Below are 19,686 nucleotides of genomic sequence, written 5' to 3' on the forward strand. Positions count from 1 at the left end.
GCGGAAGATTCCAACCTTTGCATCCACGGTGCATTGTCAAGTAGAAAGACCCACAGGGGTTACCTGCAAGTCTTTTATTATTTTGAGCCCAACTAACCACACAGAAATCGGTTTGCTCTGCAGATTGGCTAAAGAACCACCAAACACCAAAGGGAAAGTGAAAATCCCATGGCTCAGGCTGCCTTTTGTCAAGTGAGCCCGCATTTTTTCATCTGATGTGTCATCCGAGAGATGCCTCCCACTCCTGTTCAATCTATTATGTACATAAGACAAATCACAAGATGTAACCTGTCACAAATGCTGGAATTAAACCTGCCAATACACACGTCACCAGTAATTGCCTCGGCAGATAGCTTCCGTTCCACATTCTCCCACAGACGCTCCAGCTCTGTAGTATTTCCAAGGCACAGCCTGAACACTGCTCAGAGCTCGATGCAACAGGAAACCTTGAGGATGGGTTGCGGGAGCCCAGGGAACAGATGAGGTTCATGCAGACCTACTGTATTGCAGAGCCGCTGGTCCTGGAACCTAGAGGTCGCCTCCCAGTGGTACTGAAATGTGCTGTATAAATCAGGTCCTTTTGGGGGCTGCTTTCCCATCTAAAATAAATGGGCTTCAGCCTAAATATTCATCCACCACATTTGAAGTTTTACTACTTAAGTTACCTTTAACAGTCTAGTAACTGCCTCTTTCAAGTTCTTTGGAGAATGACAAATTCAAGGAGATGGATAAGACATCGTAAAAGCATGTCATTTGCAGTGCCCTGAATTCTACAACGAACCCTTTATTTGACATCCACCTTTCCACTTTCAATTGACAAAAGCAGTTTACTGTCTGGCTCTCAGGCAACATTAACCAAACAAAGATCGAATGAGGGTTTTTACATACACAAGGCTATGCATGGCCACAGGTCAGTGACCCAAAGTAGGGCAGTCTCCTTGCTGAGAGAGCAGATAGAAATAATCCTGTGTCCGGCCAGTTGTTTTTTCCCAGTGGCTTCATACTCTGGCATCCTCTCAGAAGATCTCAGAGCTGTACATTAATTGTAATAATCAGAAAGTTTAGGGATGTCCCTGGTGGTCCAGTGGCTAAGTCTCCATGTTCCCAATGCAAGGGGCCCAGGTTCAACCCCTGGTTAGGGAACTAGATCGCTTAGACCACAACTAAAGATCTTGCATGCTGCAATTAAAATACCTCACACGTTGCAACTAAAGATTCCACTCGGGACTTCCCTTATGTTCCAGCGGCTGCTACTCAATGCTACCAAAGCTGGGGACCTGAGTTTGATTCCCAATGAGAGAATTAGATCCCACATGTTACAACTAAGACCCAGCAGAGCCAAATAAACAAAACAGTAATAATCAGTAGGATAAAACAGGAATTCAAACACCCCAACAATTGTCAGAAGATCCCAATAACCTTTCAACATATGCAGAGCTCCAAAGCATTAGTTGAAGAATGCCCATGAAGTAAGACATATTATTAGAACAAATCCTTTCTTGGACAAGAAGAAATTCAGAAATTCAGCTACTACATTGGTCTATCGCACTAACTCAATCATACTTTTTAAAAAGTTAAGATACTTACTGACATCAGTGGCCATCTTTTCAGTGCCGAAGAAACAAAGGTCAGGTTTTCTTGGATCCTCAATGAAGGAAAAAGTTAAAAACAGACATTCAAGCAAAGCAAAGGACAAAGAGGTAAAGGTTGACTTTGCTCAGGCTTTGAATTTGAGCCACTGCTCCCTGAAATGAACTCCTTCGAGGCCAGAAAATGGTCCATCCTCACACTGGTATTGAGGACTGCAAGGAGAGAGTGCCTTTAAGATGACTCAGATAAGAAAAAACAGACCAGCCAAAGTTTAATTCAATTTTATTTTCCACTTTTAGTATTTTTCAAATTATACAACATGCAGTCTGCCAGAGTATCCATAGACCTTCATTTTAGAACCTAGAAGATAACCAAAATTGTCAGGGGAGGCCAGGGGAGGGTTACTTCCAGCTCTTTTGTTACATGTACTATATTACAGCATCATAACTGGATACAAACTGCCATTCTCCCCCTCACACCACCAAAACAAATTCATCCACAAGTTGTTGTTTTTTTTTTTTTAATGAAAGCTACTGTACAAATACATAAAGCCCAGAGAACACACATCTGCAGTACACACAACATACTTTACAAACTAGACACGGATAATTCTACAGAATTGCCCTATTCCCCTTATATCCACACACAGTGAAAAGGATTTAAACTGATGAACAGATTTGTAAATATGTAAGCAGACTTCACAGAATGGTGCTTCCCTCAGCTGTTACCTTGACCTTATTCAAGATTTTCTAAAAAGTCTAAACTGTTAATGTTCAGTGAAGACATTTTAGACTATGACGGTTCCTGTAGCTCGCTGAAGATATGCAGTGTGAGACAACTTAGAAGTGAAATCCTACCCCAGTCCCCTACCTCCTACCCCCTGCCAACAAACAACTTCCCTACTGGGTCATAAAGGCAGAGTCTAAATGTCTTCTGCCCGGCTTAAAAAATACACTTCAAAAGGAGACTGTTGAGAATTTTTATTTGCTTTCAGTTATTCCTCCAGGAAAAAAGAAGTGATAATCTCCCCATGAGTCTTGGGGATGGCTTAGTCTGGCCTTTGGACAGGAAAATCACTTCCCCCTGTGAAAGTAGGACTTCAGAAACTCTCTAGATGGATGCTACATTCTAGACGGTCCTTTTTACTTCATTTATCCCAATATTTCTACAAATTCTAATTTTCTTAATCATATAATACTATTTCCTTTAAAGTCTTAATCCACACTTATTGTTTTCCCCACTACCTGCTATTCCACAAGGCAAATTGTACAGCATTGGAAGAGATGATGCATTTATACAGAATTCTCCAGTAACTGACAAAAACCGACTTGGCATTAATATATTTTGTCTCCAACCATAAATGTTGATATCCCAAACAGCATTCCTCTAATTCAACAATCCACCATCCTGCAGGGAGAGATTATCTGTAGAAATCATCTGGTTATTCCCTTTTAGCATCAAAGAGTAAACTTTCAAGAAGTGGCTTGAAATATAAAATTATTCATAGAGGAGAAACACACACACACATACATACATACACACTCTAGCAAAAAGCAGCGTACAACCAAAAAATATCATCACAGGCTCAGCCTTTCACAAACGTAGTTTTCACATCTGGAGTACAAATGTAAAGAATGGTAGTCTAGGAAACTGAAAATTGCATAAATATGGCTTTTAACAAAAGTGATTCTCTAAAGTGTATGGTCCTGATATTACCTTATTAAGCAAAGGAACATTTAGGGATTCATTTGATTACGCTGCATAATCCATTCCAATGATCTGCCTTTTAGTCACAGTGTAGGAAAGTTAGCTTAGCGGTCCTGTAAAGACTGAAGCTAGGTGAACTGACTGGCTGATCAGCAACTAGCAGAATCATCTTCAAGAGACATCAAAGCCAACTTTCTCTGTGAATAAAAGTGAACTGAACTTCGTGAATCCCTAACAGAGGTCAAGAAATATGGAACTACAAGTGAACGTTTCTTTTAGAAACATGAACAGGTCAAAGACCCCTTTAGAATTAGAAAGGGGGTGCCCAGGGAAAAATGACTTTGTAAAGAATCTAAAATAATCTATTACCAAGAAAATCCAAAAGGAAGAATTCCTCACCTTTGTTCAATTTCCAAACACAGAGTTACACAGTTGCATAAGACAGCATAACCACAACAGTGGTTATGACAATTTATTAACTGGCAATCCTCTTAAGGACCAATTTTAGCTTCTAAAATCAGAGGCAACCATATTAACAGCAAGGTTATAATCTATGGCATATGTTATTTATTATCTGATAAGGTTTGTCAAACCTGCTCTACAAGGATCTTTCTGTCAGATGGCAAATAGCACTGAGCACTATCAACAATGTTAAAAAAAAATCAAACACAAGAAGCTTTAAAAATGTAAATGAATGCAAACGTGTCATTCTTATGAAATAAATACTTCAGTGGAATTCATCCTCTTCTCTTGCCTTACTACCTGCCCCTCAAAACAAAACACACATAAAGTGCAACATTTAACAAATAAATTAAGTCAGAGCAGCTTTGCTTGGTTAGGGAAATTTTACACAAGAGTTTGGAAATCAATTCGGCACTAAGCTTTTTATACACACGCATGCGCACACACATACATGCACGAACTATCTCCCACCCACCAGCAATGAGAAAGCGCCATGTCTCTCCTGGCATAATTTCATTCCAATGGTGAAAACAGCAGGGCTAGAACCAGCTCACTCATCCCAGGTCAGCCAAGCATAGGATGAGTTCTTTCAACAAGATGGGTTTGGTCATCGTTGACTTAACCCTCAGATTTACCCAAACAAGTAGCAGCACATGAGACTAACTGAATTGAATCCTTGTCAGTTTCCCTGGAAACTTTACTACTTGGACATCGATCATTTTAATACGCACAACTAGAAATAAAAGTTGAATCAGCTTTAGAGTCATGTATTTGAATGAAACAACAGCTGAACTGAAAAATCCACCCACACTGATTTCTTCTAATTCTGCCTAAGAGAAACCTATCTATTTGCCGCCAAAGACAGAACTCACCTAAACAGTCAGTAAGGATGGATTAATACAACAACTTATTCATAGGCACAAAAATATGTCACTTTCCCTCTAGGGCTTCCTTTTCAACTGCTGCAACGATCCTGGATTTCATCAGCAGTATCCTCACCAAGCTTACGATGGTTCCCTAGAGAAGAGGCCATCCCGGAAGCGAGCTCCTGTGTTCAGGGAGGAGGAAGTGAGGAGGGAGGCAGCCCCATTTCCACTCATCCAACTTTGCAATATTTTCAACACGTCTGAAGGAATGATGTTTTACCTGGGCTGGCTGAGACTAGTCACTGCAGGTTCAGTCACAAGCAGCTCAGAGGTGAATGCTACGACTTTTCGCATTTACATAGATGTGTCTGAATGAACCCTGTCTACATTGCTACTGTCAGATTGTTTTTCTGCCTTGAACAAATATGCTTTGCATTTTAAAGGGTGCCATACCAAAAGGTGTATTTTACAGATCCAAAGATGTGACCAGGGTATTCAAAATGCATCTTTGGGGTGACTTGTTTTGGAAAAGTGTTCAGAATGAAAAATTTAAACGCTATAGCAGCATTTTTGTGTTCCCTAAAAATATAAAGTAATGTGTTTATTTTACAGGAAACCAGACAGTTGTGGTGGTGGAGCGGGTGTCCCCACCACCACGGCACTTGGTTGTTCCCCCTCAGGGAGTGGTGTTTGCTGGGACGTGGCTGCCGAGAAACGAGTCTCTAAGAACCACCCAGGGACCACCCAGTGCCCCAGGCCCAAGGCCAGAGCAACGGGTCCCAGGAGTAAGTGGGTCTTCTGTCAGCGTTCCCTTCAGATTTCTTGAGAAAAGTCCAAGCACGCATCTGTACACAGAAACTCTATACAGCTCAAATATCTGAAACTGGTGTACTGCAGATGGCTGGGGTAAGCAAGTGTAAAAGAAAATGGAAAGTGTAGGAGGGAGAAAAATAACGGAACTGGTGATTAATGTGGTCCTTGACATGCTACGTGGAGAGTCATATCTGTTGAAAGAGAATCAAAGAGAGAAAGAACATAGGAGTTAGAGAACACAATAGAAATTCACTCTTTAGGGGGGAAAAAAGCTTTAATTTTAGATATTTAGACCAGAGCTGTCCTAACAGAAATACCATGTGACCCACACATTTAACTTTATCAATAAATGTTCAGGTGGCCACATAAGTAATTATTAGAGATTGAGATGTTTTACATTAAAACGTTACTACTGAGATAGTTCAGTCTTTTTTGCCAGTGTTTGTCAACTGGTGGGTTTTTGCACTTTCCGTACATCTTGGTGTGGACTTGGCCACAAGTCAAGGGCTCAGAAGTCACCTGCGTGGTGAGCAGTGAGCCTACGGACAGCACAGCCTCCTACTTCATGATTTTGCTCCAAGTATTTAGCCCTGACAATAGTTTCTTCCCTAAGACTCAGATGCTAAAGAATCTGCCTGTAGTATGGAAGACCCAGGTTCAATCCCTAGGTCAGGAAGCTCTTCTGGAGAAGGGAATGGGCTACCCATTCCAGTATTCTTGCCCGGAGAATTTCATGGACAGAGGAGCCTGGTGGGCTATAGTCTACGGGGTCACAAAGAGTTGGACATGATTGAGCGACTAACACTTTCACTTTTCACAGTGTCTTCCAAAAGTCAGTGCCTATTGAAATGACAGATATTTGGAGAAACAGAATTCATTTTCTCATTTTTGGGGGAACTCAAACACCAGTTCTCACTTGCCAGCACTTGAAGACATCCAGGCAGGTCAGACACAACCCCTCAAACCAAGCTCTCTCAAGGCAGAGACTCCCAGTCCTGAAAGGCACTCTTTTGTCTCCCCAGGGTGATGAAGTTACATAGTAGGCCTTCTCTGATGTCACTCCATGTCCCAACAGATGTTCATCTGATCACTGTCGAGTCTCCAGGATGAAATGTGACCAGTTCTGACTCAGAGGCCAGCCCTTCGTCAGCCTTTGGACCAACTCCAAGGAACTCTACTTTCAGCAAGAAACAGAAAGGCTCAGCCTCCTCACACCAGCTGGAAGCTGTGGTCTGTCTCGGGTCCTGCCTGTGGGTTTTGTGCAGAGATCATGCTGTTTGTGGGGTGGGGAGTGGGTGACAGGAGAGCCTGGTACAGCCTCATCCTTAAAGAATACACGGGTAATGCCAGGCACAGGAAATGTGACAGACACTGAGGAAAACCCAGCTGCTCTTCTGATTCTAAAAACTTCATGTAGATATATAATGGAATGCTACTTGGCCATCAACAAGAATGAAGCTTTGCCATTTCCAACAACATGGATGATAGACTGGGGGAGCATTATGCTAAGTCAAGTAAGTCGGACAGAAAGACGCACACTGTATGCTGTCACTTATACGTGGAGCCTAGAAACATACGCCAGTGAACACAACAGAAAAGAGACACACTCACAGATACAGAGAACAAATTAGTGATCATCAGTGGAGGGAGGGAAGGGGCAGGGGCAAGACAGAAGTAGGGGATTAAGAGGTACAAATCACCATGCAAAAAATAAGTAAGCTACAAGGATATATTGCAAAGCACAGGAAATAATAGCCACTATTTTATGACAACAGTAAATGGAGTATAATCTATAAAAAATTTAAATCACTATGTTGAACACCTGAAACTAATATAAGATCATAAAGCAATTATACCTGAAAAAAAAAAAAAAGAGGGTACTTCGAGTGGACACACATCTGTTTTTGCCCCGAGGAGCCTTACATTCAAACTTGGTGCTCAACTGTGATAAATATCTCAGCTTCCTACTACAACGCTCTCTCCCTAATTTTTTTGTCTTCACTGTCCTGATTTGCGTGTTATAATATTGTAAGCAACCTCACATATTTTGTATAAATAAGTAGGATATAAATTACAAGGAAATAGGAAAAAATTCAGAGTGTGGAAAAGGGATTTTAAAAGTAGATAAGAGCAAAGTAGGTGGTGGGGGAAAGGGAACAAAGAATAAAAATTGAGTAGAAAAAAAGAGAACACATTCCTTTTTAGAATATTACCTCTTCCCCACTCAAAAAATAAATAGTCAGGGAGATCATACGATAACTACCATTTCTTGCTCCCAATAGTGCAACTGCTCACAATTACAAAGCTGCTAAATTAAAAACATAAAGCTATCTTATATTCCCGTCATTTTTAGAAGTCAGATAGAGGGAGAGAGATCTGTTTTTGGAAAGAGCATTTTTACCAGAGGAGACTCTCTGGTGAGACTGTGTGCTTATTATTAGCACCAGAAATGAAAAACCTAAAAGCATAGTCATAGTCATCATTTAAATCTATTTTGAGCTGAAAACCAATAGGCTCAAGAATGCTTTCTAAATAGTCCCTTTGAAATGCCCGTTTCACTTTCCTTACAGGTTCATTTTTCCAAGTGATCTCAGAATCATTCATGGGCCACCCTGAGGTGGCTGTCCTGCGAGCCTGCAGGAGGGACTGAGCACATACTTTACATGTAGGATTACGGCTTAACGTGATGACTGCAGCCTACCCGTGTTGACAGAGCCGAGCGTTAGACACACAAACTCTACGGGGCGGCCTCAATAACTTCAGCGGACCATGAAGCGACACAATTTCCATAGAAGGCCTTTCATTCAAATCCTCCAACTCCCCTCAATGTACAAGCTGCTGCACGTTTTGGCTAACAGTCTGGAAGAAACGGGGGGCCGCAAAGGAGGCCCAATCTGCTTAGTTTAACCGCCTCTAGGAGGGCAAGAGGAAACTGAGATTGTGAGGGGTTCTGAAAGGAAACACAGCAATTCTACCCAGAAAACAACTTTTATTACTTAGAGGTCCACCTTTTTCATCCGGAGTTAAAGACCTTCATGGGCATGTATGCCAAAGTAGTCTTTTCCCCAGGTCCAAGGATGGACCTGGATACTTCCATCCATCCCCTAACTATCTGGATGTTCACCTCCTCTGACAAACTCCAGGGAGAAGACAGATATAACATATAGAGGCCAGTGGGTTAGCCCCCAAAAAACCATTTCTGAGTGTTCTGAACAGAGACTGGCCATCCAGCTTGGTGAATCTTGAGAACCCAGCACTGTTGACCCTTCTTAGATGGTTCGGAGGAGCCACTCACTCACCTAAAAGCATACTGGACCAAGCATCCTGCTACTGGACTGTCCGTAGGCCTCTGCACAACTGGAGATAGTAACTCAGAGTGGCAACGTGTGACCAGATTGAGCAAGAACTAAAACTGCCTTCCTTTAGAAGAGATGGGGAAGGTTGAAGAAGGAAACTAATTATATATGGGTTTTGCAAGAAGCAGTTAGAGACTCCCCCCGACCAACGTTGGCTTTTGCAATTGCTTGCAATGGATTTATGCTTAATCCAAATAATACATAATTTTATCTTTCCTTTTGCCTTTCTACAATTCAGTCCCCACACTGTAAAAATTACCAGTTGTATCGGACATACCACTGCTGAACAGAACCAAATTTGTCCCACGGGGGCACTCGTGCAACCTGCTGTTGAGGGCGGGTTTTTCTTGCTCTGAATTCGTAACTCTGAGAAGCGTACCACTGAGGAGAGTCAAGTCCAGTGACTATGCTGGAGATGAAGGAAGGAATTCTTTCCCTTGGCTCCTCCATGATCCCTCCCTCGGAAGGCACAATGCTAGTTTCAAAGTCCCATGTTACACCAGTGCTGTCCTACAGTCACTTCTTTCCTTTCTCCCCCAGGTCCTGCTGCCCCTACTCCTTTTACGCCTGTCCCCACGGCCATAACATTCATGGTCTCACTTGTCAGGGTCTCATTTTTTCCAGATATTCTATTGACTTTTCACTCTGCTTTCACATGATCTCATTTAATTCCCAGCACAAGCCCGTGATAAAGGCACTCTGGTCATAACTTCATACCATGGATCTTTTAGCTGTTAAACGGACAGGAACCCTGTCTGGAGGGACAAGGCTGGATTTGCTTCATATACTTCAACTGAAGCAACCCAACGGCAGCAGACAGAAGGCCTGCCGCAGCTATGAGAGACCAGCTGTTGTCTTTTAAGCTTAGTAAGAGATCTGCAAAAAACTGTAAAAAAAAAAAAAGTGCCATTCTAAGTTTTTTGTTTTGAAAAGTTATTACTTTTCATTAAAAATGGCATTTGTTAATAAAAGTACCATTTTAAATGTTTCCATTTTTAATATACTATCAATCAGCAGATCCAACTCAGAAATATTAATATAAAAGCTCTTTGAGTTCACCAAGCTTTTTAGGAATGTCAAAGGTCCTAAGGTCAGGAACCTTGAGAACTGCTGCAGAGCAGATCAGAGCTCTCAGACCAGGATCCCCTACTAACAAGTTGTCAAGATCTTGACGGGTCACTCTGCCTCTCTGCAGGATGTCGAATGAAGCTGGACGCAGGATTCACTGAGGAACACCACACCACCGTAATCAACTATGACAAGTGCGAGTGCGAGTCACTAGGTCATATCCAATTCTTTGCAACCCCATAGACTGTATCCCATCAGGTTCCTCTGTCTGTGGGATTCTCCAGGCAAGAATACTGGAGTAGGTAGCTATTCTCTTCTCCAGAGAATATTCTGGGACCAGGGATCGAACCCAGGTCTCTTGCATTGTAATCAGATACTTTTTTCATCTGAGCCACCAGGGAAGCAACTATATACTCCAAAATAAAATAAAAACTAAATTAAAAAATAAATAAAACACTTAGAAACTTTTATAAAAAGAAGAAAAAGAAAGAAAAACAATTAACAAATAAACTCACAATAAAATCCTGAAGTAGTAAAACCAGAAGAGGTAGCACTACCCTGCAACCACTGTCAGTGATCCAGGGAATGTCACATAAATCAGAGACCCAAGGGTCAGGACAGACTCCTGAGCTCTTCAATGGCTTTCTCTAGTTACATTCACCTGGCTGACCCTGCTATAAACTGCAGAAGTGCTTTGCCAGAGCTGTTTTCTTTATGCCTCAAAACATGAAATCACAGGGGTTAATAAAAACAAGTGTCCTCAAATGCACTTCAAGAGCCCAGTTTGTGCCTTCTGGCTCTACTACCACGATTTTGCCTAATATTTTATCAAAGTGTATCAAAACTTTATTAAACAGGATATAATTTCTAGGCCTGATATAGTTTTTAATATGAGTACAGTTCAGTTCAGTCGCTCAGTCGTGTCCGACTCTTTGTGACCCCATGAATCACAGCATGCCAGGCCTCCCTGTCCATCACCAACTCCCAGAGTTCACACAGACTCATGTCCATCGAGTCAGTGATGCCATCCAGCCATCTCATCCTCTGTCATCCCCTTCTCCTCCTGCCCAGAATCCCTCGCAGTATCAGAGTCTTTTCCAATGACTCAACTCTTCACATGAGGTGGCCAAAATATTGGAGCTTCAGCTTTAGCATCAGTCCTTCCAATGAACACCCTGGACTGATCTCCTCTAGGATGGACTGGTTGGACCTCCTCATAGTCCAAGGGACTCTCAAGAGTCTTCTCCAACGCCATAGTTCAAAAGCATCAATTCTTCGGCGCTCAGCTTTCTTCACAGTCCAACTCTGACATCCATACATGACCACTGGAAAAACCAAAGCCTTGACTAGATGGACCTTTGTTGGCAAAGTAATGTCTCTGCTTTTCAATATGCTATCTAGGTTGGCCATAACTTTCCTTCCAAGGAGAAAGCGTCTTTTAATTTCATGGCTGCAGTCACCATCTGCAGTGATTTTGAGCCCCCCAAAATAAATTCTGACACTGTTTACACTGTTTCCCCATCTGTTTCCCATGAACTGATGGGACCAGATGCCATGATCTTCATTTTCTGAATGTTGAGCTTTAAGCCAACTTTTTCACTCTCCTCTTTCACTTTCATCAAGAGGCTTTTTAGTTCCTCTTCACTTTCTGCCATAAGGGTGGTGTCATCTGCATATCTGAAGTTATTGATATTTCTCCTGGCAATCTTGATTCCAGCTTGTGCTTCTTCCAGCCCAGCGTTTCTCATGATGTACCCTGCATATAAGTTAAATAAGCAGGGTGACAATATACAGCCTTGACATACTCCTTTTCCTATTTGGAACCAGTCTGTTGTTCCATGTCCAGTTCTAACTGTTGCTTCCTGATCTGCATATAGAGGCATGTCAGGTGGTCTGGTATTCCCATCTCTTTCAGAATTTTCCACAAGTTATTGTGATCTACACAGTCAAAGGCTTTGGCATAGTCAATAAAGCAGAAATAGATGTTTGTCTGGAACTCTCTTGCTTTTTCCATGATCCAGTAGATGTTGGCAATTTGATCTCTGGTTCCTCTGCGTTTTCTAAAACCAGCTTGAACATCTGGAAGTTCACAGTTCACATATTGCTGAAGCCTGGCTTGGAGAATTTTGAGCATTACTTTACTAGCATGTGAGATGAGTGCAATTGTGTGGTAGTTTGAGCATTCTTTGGCATTGTCTTTCTTTGGCACTGGGATGAAAACTGACCTTTTCCAGTCCTGTGGCCACTGCTAAATTTTCCAAATTTGCTGGCATGTTGAGTGCAGCACTTTCACAGCATCATAGTGACGGAGAGTGCCAGGCTGCAACGGCACAGGAGCAGCCTAGAGGAGCTACCCTACGTCCGAGGTCAGGGGCAGTGGCTGAGAGGAGCTACCACACGCCTGAGGTCAGGGGCGGGGGCTGAGAGGAGCTACCACACGCCTGAGGTCAGGGGCGGGGGCTGAGAGGAGCTACCCTACGTCCGAGGTCAGGGGCAGTGGCTGAGAGGAGCTACCACACGCCTGAGGTCAGGGGCGGGGGCTGAGAGGAGCTACCACACGCCTGAGGTCAGGGGCGGGGGCTGAGAGGAGCACCCCCACATCCAAGGTGCGGTGGCCGCGCTGGCACAGGAGGGCCAAGAGGAGCTATTCCACGTTCAAGGTCAGGAGGGGCGGCAGTGAGGAGATACCCCTCGTCCAAGGTAAGGAGCAGCGGCTGTGCTTTGCTGGAGCAGCGTGAAGAGATACCCCACGTCCAACGTAAGAGAAACCCAAGTAAGACGGTAGGTGTTGCAAGAGGGCATCAGAGGGCAGACACACTGAAACCATACTCACAGAAAACTAGTCAGTCTAATCACACTAGGACCACAGCCTTGTCTAACTCAATGAAACCAAGCCATGCCGTGAGGGGGCCACCCAAGACGGTGGGTCATGGTGGAGAGGTCTGACAGAATGTGGTCCCCTGGAGAAGGGAATGGCAAACCACTTCAGTATCCTGCCTTGAGAACCCCATGAACAGCATGCAATATGTGTACAGTCGCCAAAATAACAGTGTTCAGCTACATCAGCACTGAAAGGCATCTGAGGTCTTTGGCTCATTCCCACTATATTTTCGACTGTATGCTTTCCTTGTCGAGAAACTCTGAAGCATTAACATGTGCATACTCTAGATTATCTAGCTGGCCACCTTGTAACCAACTTAGGCCCCACACCCGCTTCATGCCAAAACCAAGTTGGTGCTTCTCGTCACAGCTTTTATCCTCTTCAGGTAAAATCCAGACAATGGGAAGATGAGGCATTCCAGCCATGAAAAGACAGAATGACCTGAAAGCAATGGGTGATCCTGCAGTGATTTTTAACAGGAAAAGAGGGTGAAAGAATCGTCATGTCTTGACACGCGTGATGAACTCCACTGAATGCAATACATACTACAGTCACATTGCATGTTGCTCTTTATTTTCAGCAAAAGACTATCATTGTTAGTAAAGCTTAGTAAAGGTTGGCGATTTGGATTTTCGACTCTTTAAATCTACTTTGTAAATCTTTTTCAACTTGATAGTTGTAGAACATCTACCAGTTTAAGGAGAGAACACTTCTTAAAATTTGCACTATAATAAATAATAAATAAAATAAAAACTATAATAAAATAATTTAAATTAACTATACGAATCTGTGAGAATTTTATTTCCTTAAAAGTACTCTATTTACTACTCGAATTTGAGAAATAAGAGAGGAAAACCAAAAGACGATGGATTCTGCCTCAAAAAGCCTTTCAGAAAACGACCGAACTTTCAATAATGCCCCACGTGCGCCATCTGGTGGACATACTGGAACCAGTGCCCACTGCACAGCAAAGGAAGCAATCCCAGCTCCACGGCCCTCGATACCAGGCAGCTGGACAATTATTGAAATGGTGTCTACCTTAATTAAATGCAGGGCCTCGAATAAGCACTCAGCACTACCCAAGCGGCCTATTTCACACCTCTCTTCAGCCTGCAACCCTGTGTTTCTCAGCAGATAACTTGCCTTACTTGCACAGGAAAACAAGCACCAAGATGAGCTCCGTTTTCACCTCCCTGCGTGTCCCATTTACCAGAACTTTCTATTCTGCCTTGGATACAGCGTTGCCTTCGTTTACGTTCAGATCAAAGCACCTCACTGGAAGCCAATACACTCTACTGTAATTCTCCCGGCTCCAAAGTTATCAATTTCCCTTCTTAGTTGGACTATTACCATCAGCGTATAAATAAGCTGTAATAGCTGCCATCTTAAAAAAGAAAAGCAGGGATTTCCTGGTCCAGTGGTTAAGACTCCACACGTTCATTTCTGGGGGCACACAGGTTCGATGCCTGGTCAGGGAGCTAAGATCCCACATGCTGTGGAGTTCGGCCAAAAAAAATTTAAAAAATGCAAACCCCATCTTAATCTCACGTCCCTCCATTTCTCTGCTGCTTCAAACAAAACTCCAAGCCGCAAGCAGGTACTGACTTTATTTCCCCACCTCCACACTCTGCTCCATGCTGCCCCCTTGTGCTAAAGCTGAGGTTTCTGCCCTCTGGCCTCCAACAACCATCAGTCTCTGTGGTCATCTCCCTGGAGCTCTGAGCAGCCTTCAGCGCAGCTGACCACCTTCCCTTAGGAGCCAGGGCTTCACTCCCTGAACCTAACATTTTCCTCCTCAGGCCCCTTCATCGCTGCTACCTCCTTTCTCTGCCCTTTCCGTTGACCAGTCCCCAGATCTGGTCAAACCCTCCTCACTCTCTGCCTCTGTCCACCCTTTCTCCAGGTGACCTCCTGGACAGGTGGTCTTAAACACAATCCACAGGCCATAACTCTCTATGACCTCAGCCCTGACCTCTCGCCTGAGCTTGCAGGTTTCTGCCTACTCAGCATACCTGCCTGATGGTGAGCTAGGCTGAGCTGTCTAAGAGGAATCTCATGATCCACCAAGCTCTCTTTTCCATAAAACCTGCATTGCTCAATTTTCCAAATCACTGCTAAAAGGTACCAATATTTACCTGGTTGCTAGGGCCCAGGAACCACCTTTGATTCCCATCTACCCCTCCTCCTCACCCTTCCACCCTCAGCTCTCCAACGCAGGCCAGCTCTAACCACTTGCTACTGCCACCTAGCTCAGGGCTATTCCCCCTGCCACCCGCCCAAGCGGACATCCACAACAGTACCCCCCGGGGAGTCCCCTGCACTTCCTCTCACCCCATCCCTATCCTCTTCACAAAGTCCAGCTCTCGCAGACCTTTCCTAGTCAGGAACCCGTCTCATAACCCGTCCCAGGCCCAAAGGCCCCAGTGAACCCGAGGCTTAGCTTACACTCTAAACTGCTCACCTCAACCTCAATTTATCTGGTTCCATCTCCCTCCCCAAATTATGATACTCTCCTCTGTTCTCTGTGCTCCAGCCTTATCAGCCTTCCTGTGGTTCCTCAAACGTGCTGCAATCTGGACCCAGCTTCCAGCGAGTGTCTGTGCACACATCACCATGGGGCTGGCATTTCTCATCATTTAGTTCTCAGCTCAAAGGTCACCCCCATTTCTAAATAAGTCTCCCTAATCTCTATTTCATTAAGCTGTTCTCATTTTCTTTAGAACACTGACCACTATTTGCAGTTACCTTCTTTATCTGCTATCTCTCCCCGACAAGTATGTCAGCACACAAGAACAGAGTCTTTGTCTCTCTACTGTTAAACCAAGTACGGAGCAAGTATAAAATGCCTGATCCCATTTGGCAGATAAAGAAATTGAGGTTAAAAGAAATCAAGCAACTTGCCGACTGTCACAAAAGAACAGAGCCAAGGCCAGGGCTGGAACCCACACGTGGCCAGTTCCATACCCCATGTCCTCAGTCTGCCGCACCATGCTGCCCTCTGTCCGGCTTTGGAGCTTGAAAGAGATGGTCCCCATCCTGCTGAGGCAGCCCTGGCCCCCAGATTTTAATATGAGATCAAAGCTGGCACTGTCCTGGGTTTTTATTTCCACACGCTGGCCTCTTCAGTGGCTCTGAAACTTTGAGCATAAACCCAGAGATGCATTGTGACTATATACTCTGCATCCTGAAATGAAGCGGAAAGAAATCCCAAAGGGACCCAGATGCTGCCTGAGTATGAAGGTGCCATTCTGGCTCCAACAGGAGGGCTGGGAAGATCGGCAGCTGAGACCATTGCTACAGGACAGACACACTTCAGAACAAGCATCCAAAGAGCAGAAAGCGTCAGTCATTCAGTCATGTCCAACTCTCTGCAACTCCAGACTGTAGCCCAACAGATGCATCTGTGCATGGGATTCTCCAGGCACGAATACTGGAGTGGGTAGCCATTCCCTTCTCCAGGGGATCTTCCTAACCTTCGGATAGATTCCACATCTCTTGCATTGCAGGCGGATTCTCTACCTGCAATGCCACCAGGAAAACCCAAAAAAGATCATCTCAAAAAGGTTTTGATCCACCTAATAAATGAATTCCATATTTCTATTTTTTAAGCCATGCTGTGAGGCTTGTGGGATCTCAGTTCCCCGACCAAGGACTAAATCCAGGCCCTCAGCAGAGAGTGAGCAGAGTCCTACCCACTGGATCGCCAGGGAATTTCCTCCAATTATTTTTTTAAATAAGCTTATTTTTAATCAGCATTTCCTCAGCTCCAATTATAATTCCTTGCTCCATTGGTTATCATCCTTTTTTTTCCAACTCACTAATCAATGCTCAATTATTTTCATAAAAATAGTCAATGTTGTTGTTTATAATATTAGGATAAATACACTCTAGTATATTTTAAACCCCTTATATCTGGTCATAGCACCAAACAGGGTACTCAGACATTAGCCTTCTCCACTCAGCAGTTATAATCTATTGCTACAGAGACTAAAAACTGTTTTGCAACAACTATGAGAATTAGAAGATAACATAAACCAGCATTCACTAACCACCCACCTTGTGCCAAGCTTGCACTGCTCACCTCTCCCACAGCTGCCATTTTGTTGAGCACTTGCTATGTGCCAAGCTGCTCAGAAGCATGACCTCATTTAGCCCTCAAATCACTGCAGTGCCCAGGGAAAGGACTCTCCCCATCTCACAGAAGAGAAGACTGACTCTGAGATTAAGAACGTGAAAGGCCTGACACCTGACCCAGGTCTCTGTCCAAAGTCAAGCCCCTTAACCCTTCCGCCACCCTGACACTTGCATGGGGTCTGTTTGGTGACGCTGTGAGAACAGTCAGCCATGGAGTCATAGGAATAGGTAATAAGGTGGGTGGAGAAGGTTCCAATTTCAGATAAAATCATCAAAACCACTCTGAGCACTTTGAGTTAGAAACAAAAGAAATGAATCACCATGCTGGGTGAGGGTGCGTCTACACTTTGAAGGTCTTGAAAGTCTCAGGACTTTGAGACTTTCAGGCTGGGGTGATGGCGGGCCGCCGTATGGCTGTACGTATCTTACATTAAAGTGGGGCTCACGGGCCTTTCTGGGAGTGCCCGAGGAGGGGGGCCTTCCACTGAGCAGTCTCTGAAGCTGGAATCCCTGGGCTGGTGTACTCCTTAGGAGCTTGCTGGAGCCAAGCACACACGTGAACACGGCGCTTCCACCAAGTGGGTAACAGAGATATTGCATCTTGCACAGAGCTGCTGCAGAGTGTGTTCAATAAGCAGAGTGCTGGGGGCACTGTGCTGGCGGCTCCATGGTTAAGACCCCACATTCCCAATTCAGGGGGCCAGGGATTGATCTCTGGTCAGAGAACTAAGATCCCACACACCACAATTAAGACCCAGCACAGCCAAACAAAATTTTAATAAAAGAACAACCAGAGTGCTGGCTGCCTATCCAACATCCATCTCATCGTTCCAGGCAAGAGAACACTACTCTTATCTGGGGCAGTGATGGGCCCAGCCAAAGACCACCTTCTCCAGCCTCCCCTGAAGCAGCTGTGATCACGTGTGTCTCAGTTGTGTCAGAGGGGTGCAGGCATTGGAGCTGGATGGCACCTCTGAAAGGGCAACTTAAAGGAAGCTGACTCAACAGCACGAGCTGCTTCTGCCTCTCCCCAGCTGCTCTCTCTGCTTGCTCAGCACAGCATACAGGCTAAATGTCCATCCACAGAGGAACGGATAAAGAAGATATGGTATGCATATACTATGGAATATTACTCAGCCATAAAAAGGGACAAAACTTGGCCATTTGTAGAGACATGGATCGACCTGGAGTCTGTCGTGCAGAGCAAAGTAAGTCAGAAAGAGAAAAACAAATATCATACATTAACATGGAGCACAGGTACTACTGTGAGGACTGCAGAAGTCATTTAGGTGACCCTGAGGAAGGGAGGCACCTGCCGAGGACAGGGAGCCGAAGTTTGTCACTGTACGGTTCCCCCAGCCATTGACAGACCACCCTCAAATGTCCTTCATGAGACAGAGAAATAAACATGCATCCCATATAAGCCACTTTCGGATACTTTAGGCTACCAGGTCTCAAAGGCTTCCCAGGTGGTGTGAGTGGGAATGAACCCTCCTGCCAATGCAGGAGACACAAGAGACAAGGGTTTGATCCCTGGGTCGGGAAGATCCCCTGGAGGAGGAAACGGCAACCCACTCCAGTATTCTTGCCTGGAGAATCCCATGGACAGAGGAGCCTGGCCGGCTATAGTCCATGGGGTTGCAAGGAGTCGGACACGACTGAAGTGACAGCATGCAGGCAGCAAAGTCACCTGGGGTACTTGGTGAAAACACGAAGGTCCAAACCCTACGCTACTTCAAGGAGCCTGTGTCTCTGGGTGCTAGGTGCTGCTGACACTCACCAAAGATCGAGAAGCCCTGTTAGGCTTTCTGTACTAAGTTGCCCAATTTGCTCTTACAGCTCCCTTCAAGTGTCAACCCTAACACCGATAAGATGCAGTCAAAACCAATTTTTTAACGTCCAGTTTTACTTTGTTGTTGTTTAGCCACTCAGTCATGTGCGACTCTGCAACCCAGGGAGTGTAGCCTGCCAGGCTCCTCTGCCCCGGGATTTTCCAGGCAAGAACACTGGAGTGGGTTGCCTTCACTTCTGATTAAAAGCAGAGATCACATCTGAATAGGGTGACCCATCACTAAGATAATTTCCCATCCACCCTTCCAGGATACAACAGAAGATGGGGTCACCCTGCCTGCCATGGGCATGGTGTGTCCTGCTCCTTGACATGCTCCTGGGGCAGGGGATGCAAAAGCTTCCTCTTTGGAAGTTTTGTCTGAGCCTTAACAGTACTGTCTTAGCCTGTGAGTGGGGGCTCCAGCCCTTCATCTTCACTTGCCTTGAAGTGAGAGTGAAAGTCACTTGGTCCAACTCTGCTATTCTATAGAATTTTCCAGGTCAGAATACTAGAGTGGGTAGCCTTTCCCTTCTCCAGAGGATCTTCCCAACCCAGGGATGGAACCAGGGCCTCCTGCATTTCAGGTGGATTCTGTACCAACTGAGCTATCAGGGAAGGCTAGATACGGACCCACTCTTTCTTGACTTGCCCCGATCACTGCAGTTTTGTCGCCAAGCTCATCCATTTTGCAAGCTTTCCTAGTGAGGGCTCAGACTCCACAGTCAGCATTAGGAGCCACCTCCTCCCATCTATAGGTTACTGGCATGAAGTCAGTTTCTCTAAACAGAGTTTTCCGGCCACCAAGCTGTCTCTCTGCCCTGCCCAACCAGTAAACTCTTTCCCTCAAGCACAAGAGGACAGGCTTGTACTGCCCCCTCTTTTCTCAAGCACACCACTTTTTCCTTTGTGCTGACATGGTACAGCAAAGTCAGGCATGTGGATTGTGGGAAGAGCAGTTTTCAGACCAGCATCTCAAAG

General features: G+C 44.7%; 1 protein-coding gene across 1 annotated transcript in view; it reads right to left on the reverse strand.

Annotated features, from left to right (window-relative positions):
• Positions 1-1,855: 1,855 nt before the first annotated feature.
• The window catches only part of KIF5C (kinesin family member 5C), a 164,606-nt gene continuing 146,775 nt past the window's right edge, over positions 1,856-19,686 (reverse strand). Inside the window, exon 26 of the mRNA XM_069577606.1 lies at positions 1,856-5,629. The gene's annotated coding sequence lies outside the window, so the exon portion shown is untranslated. The remainder of the gene's footprint in view (positions 5,630-19,686) is intronic.

The sequence above is a fragment of the Ovis canadensis genome, chromosome 2 (genome assembly GCF_042477335.2).
Source record: "Ovis canadensis isolate MfBH-ARS-UI-01 breed Bighorn chromosome 2, ARS-UI_OviCan_v2, whole genome shotgun sequence".
Lineage (NCBI taxonomy): Eukaryota > Metazoa > Chordata > Mammalia > Artiodactyla > Bovidae > Ovis > Ovis canadensis.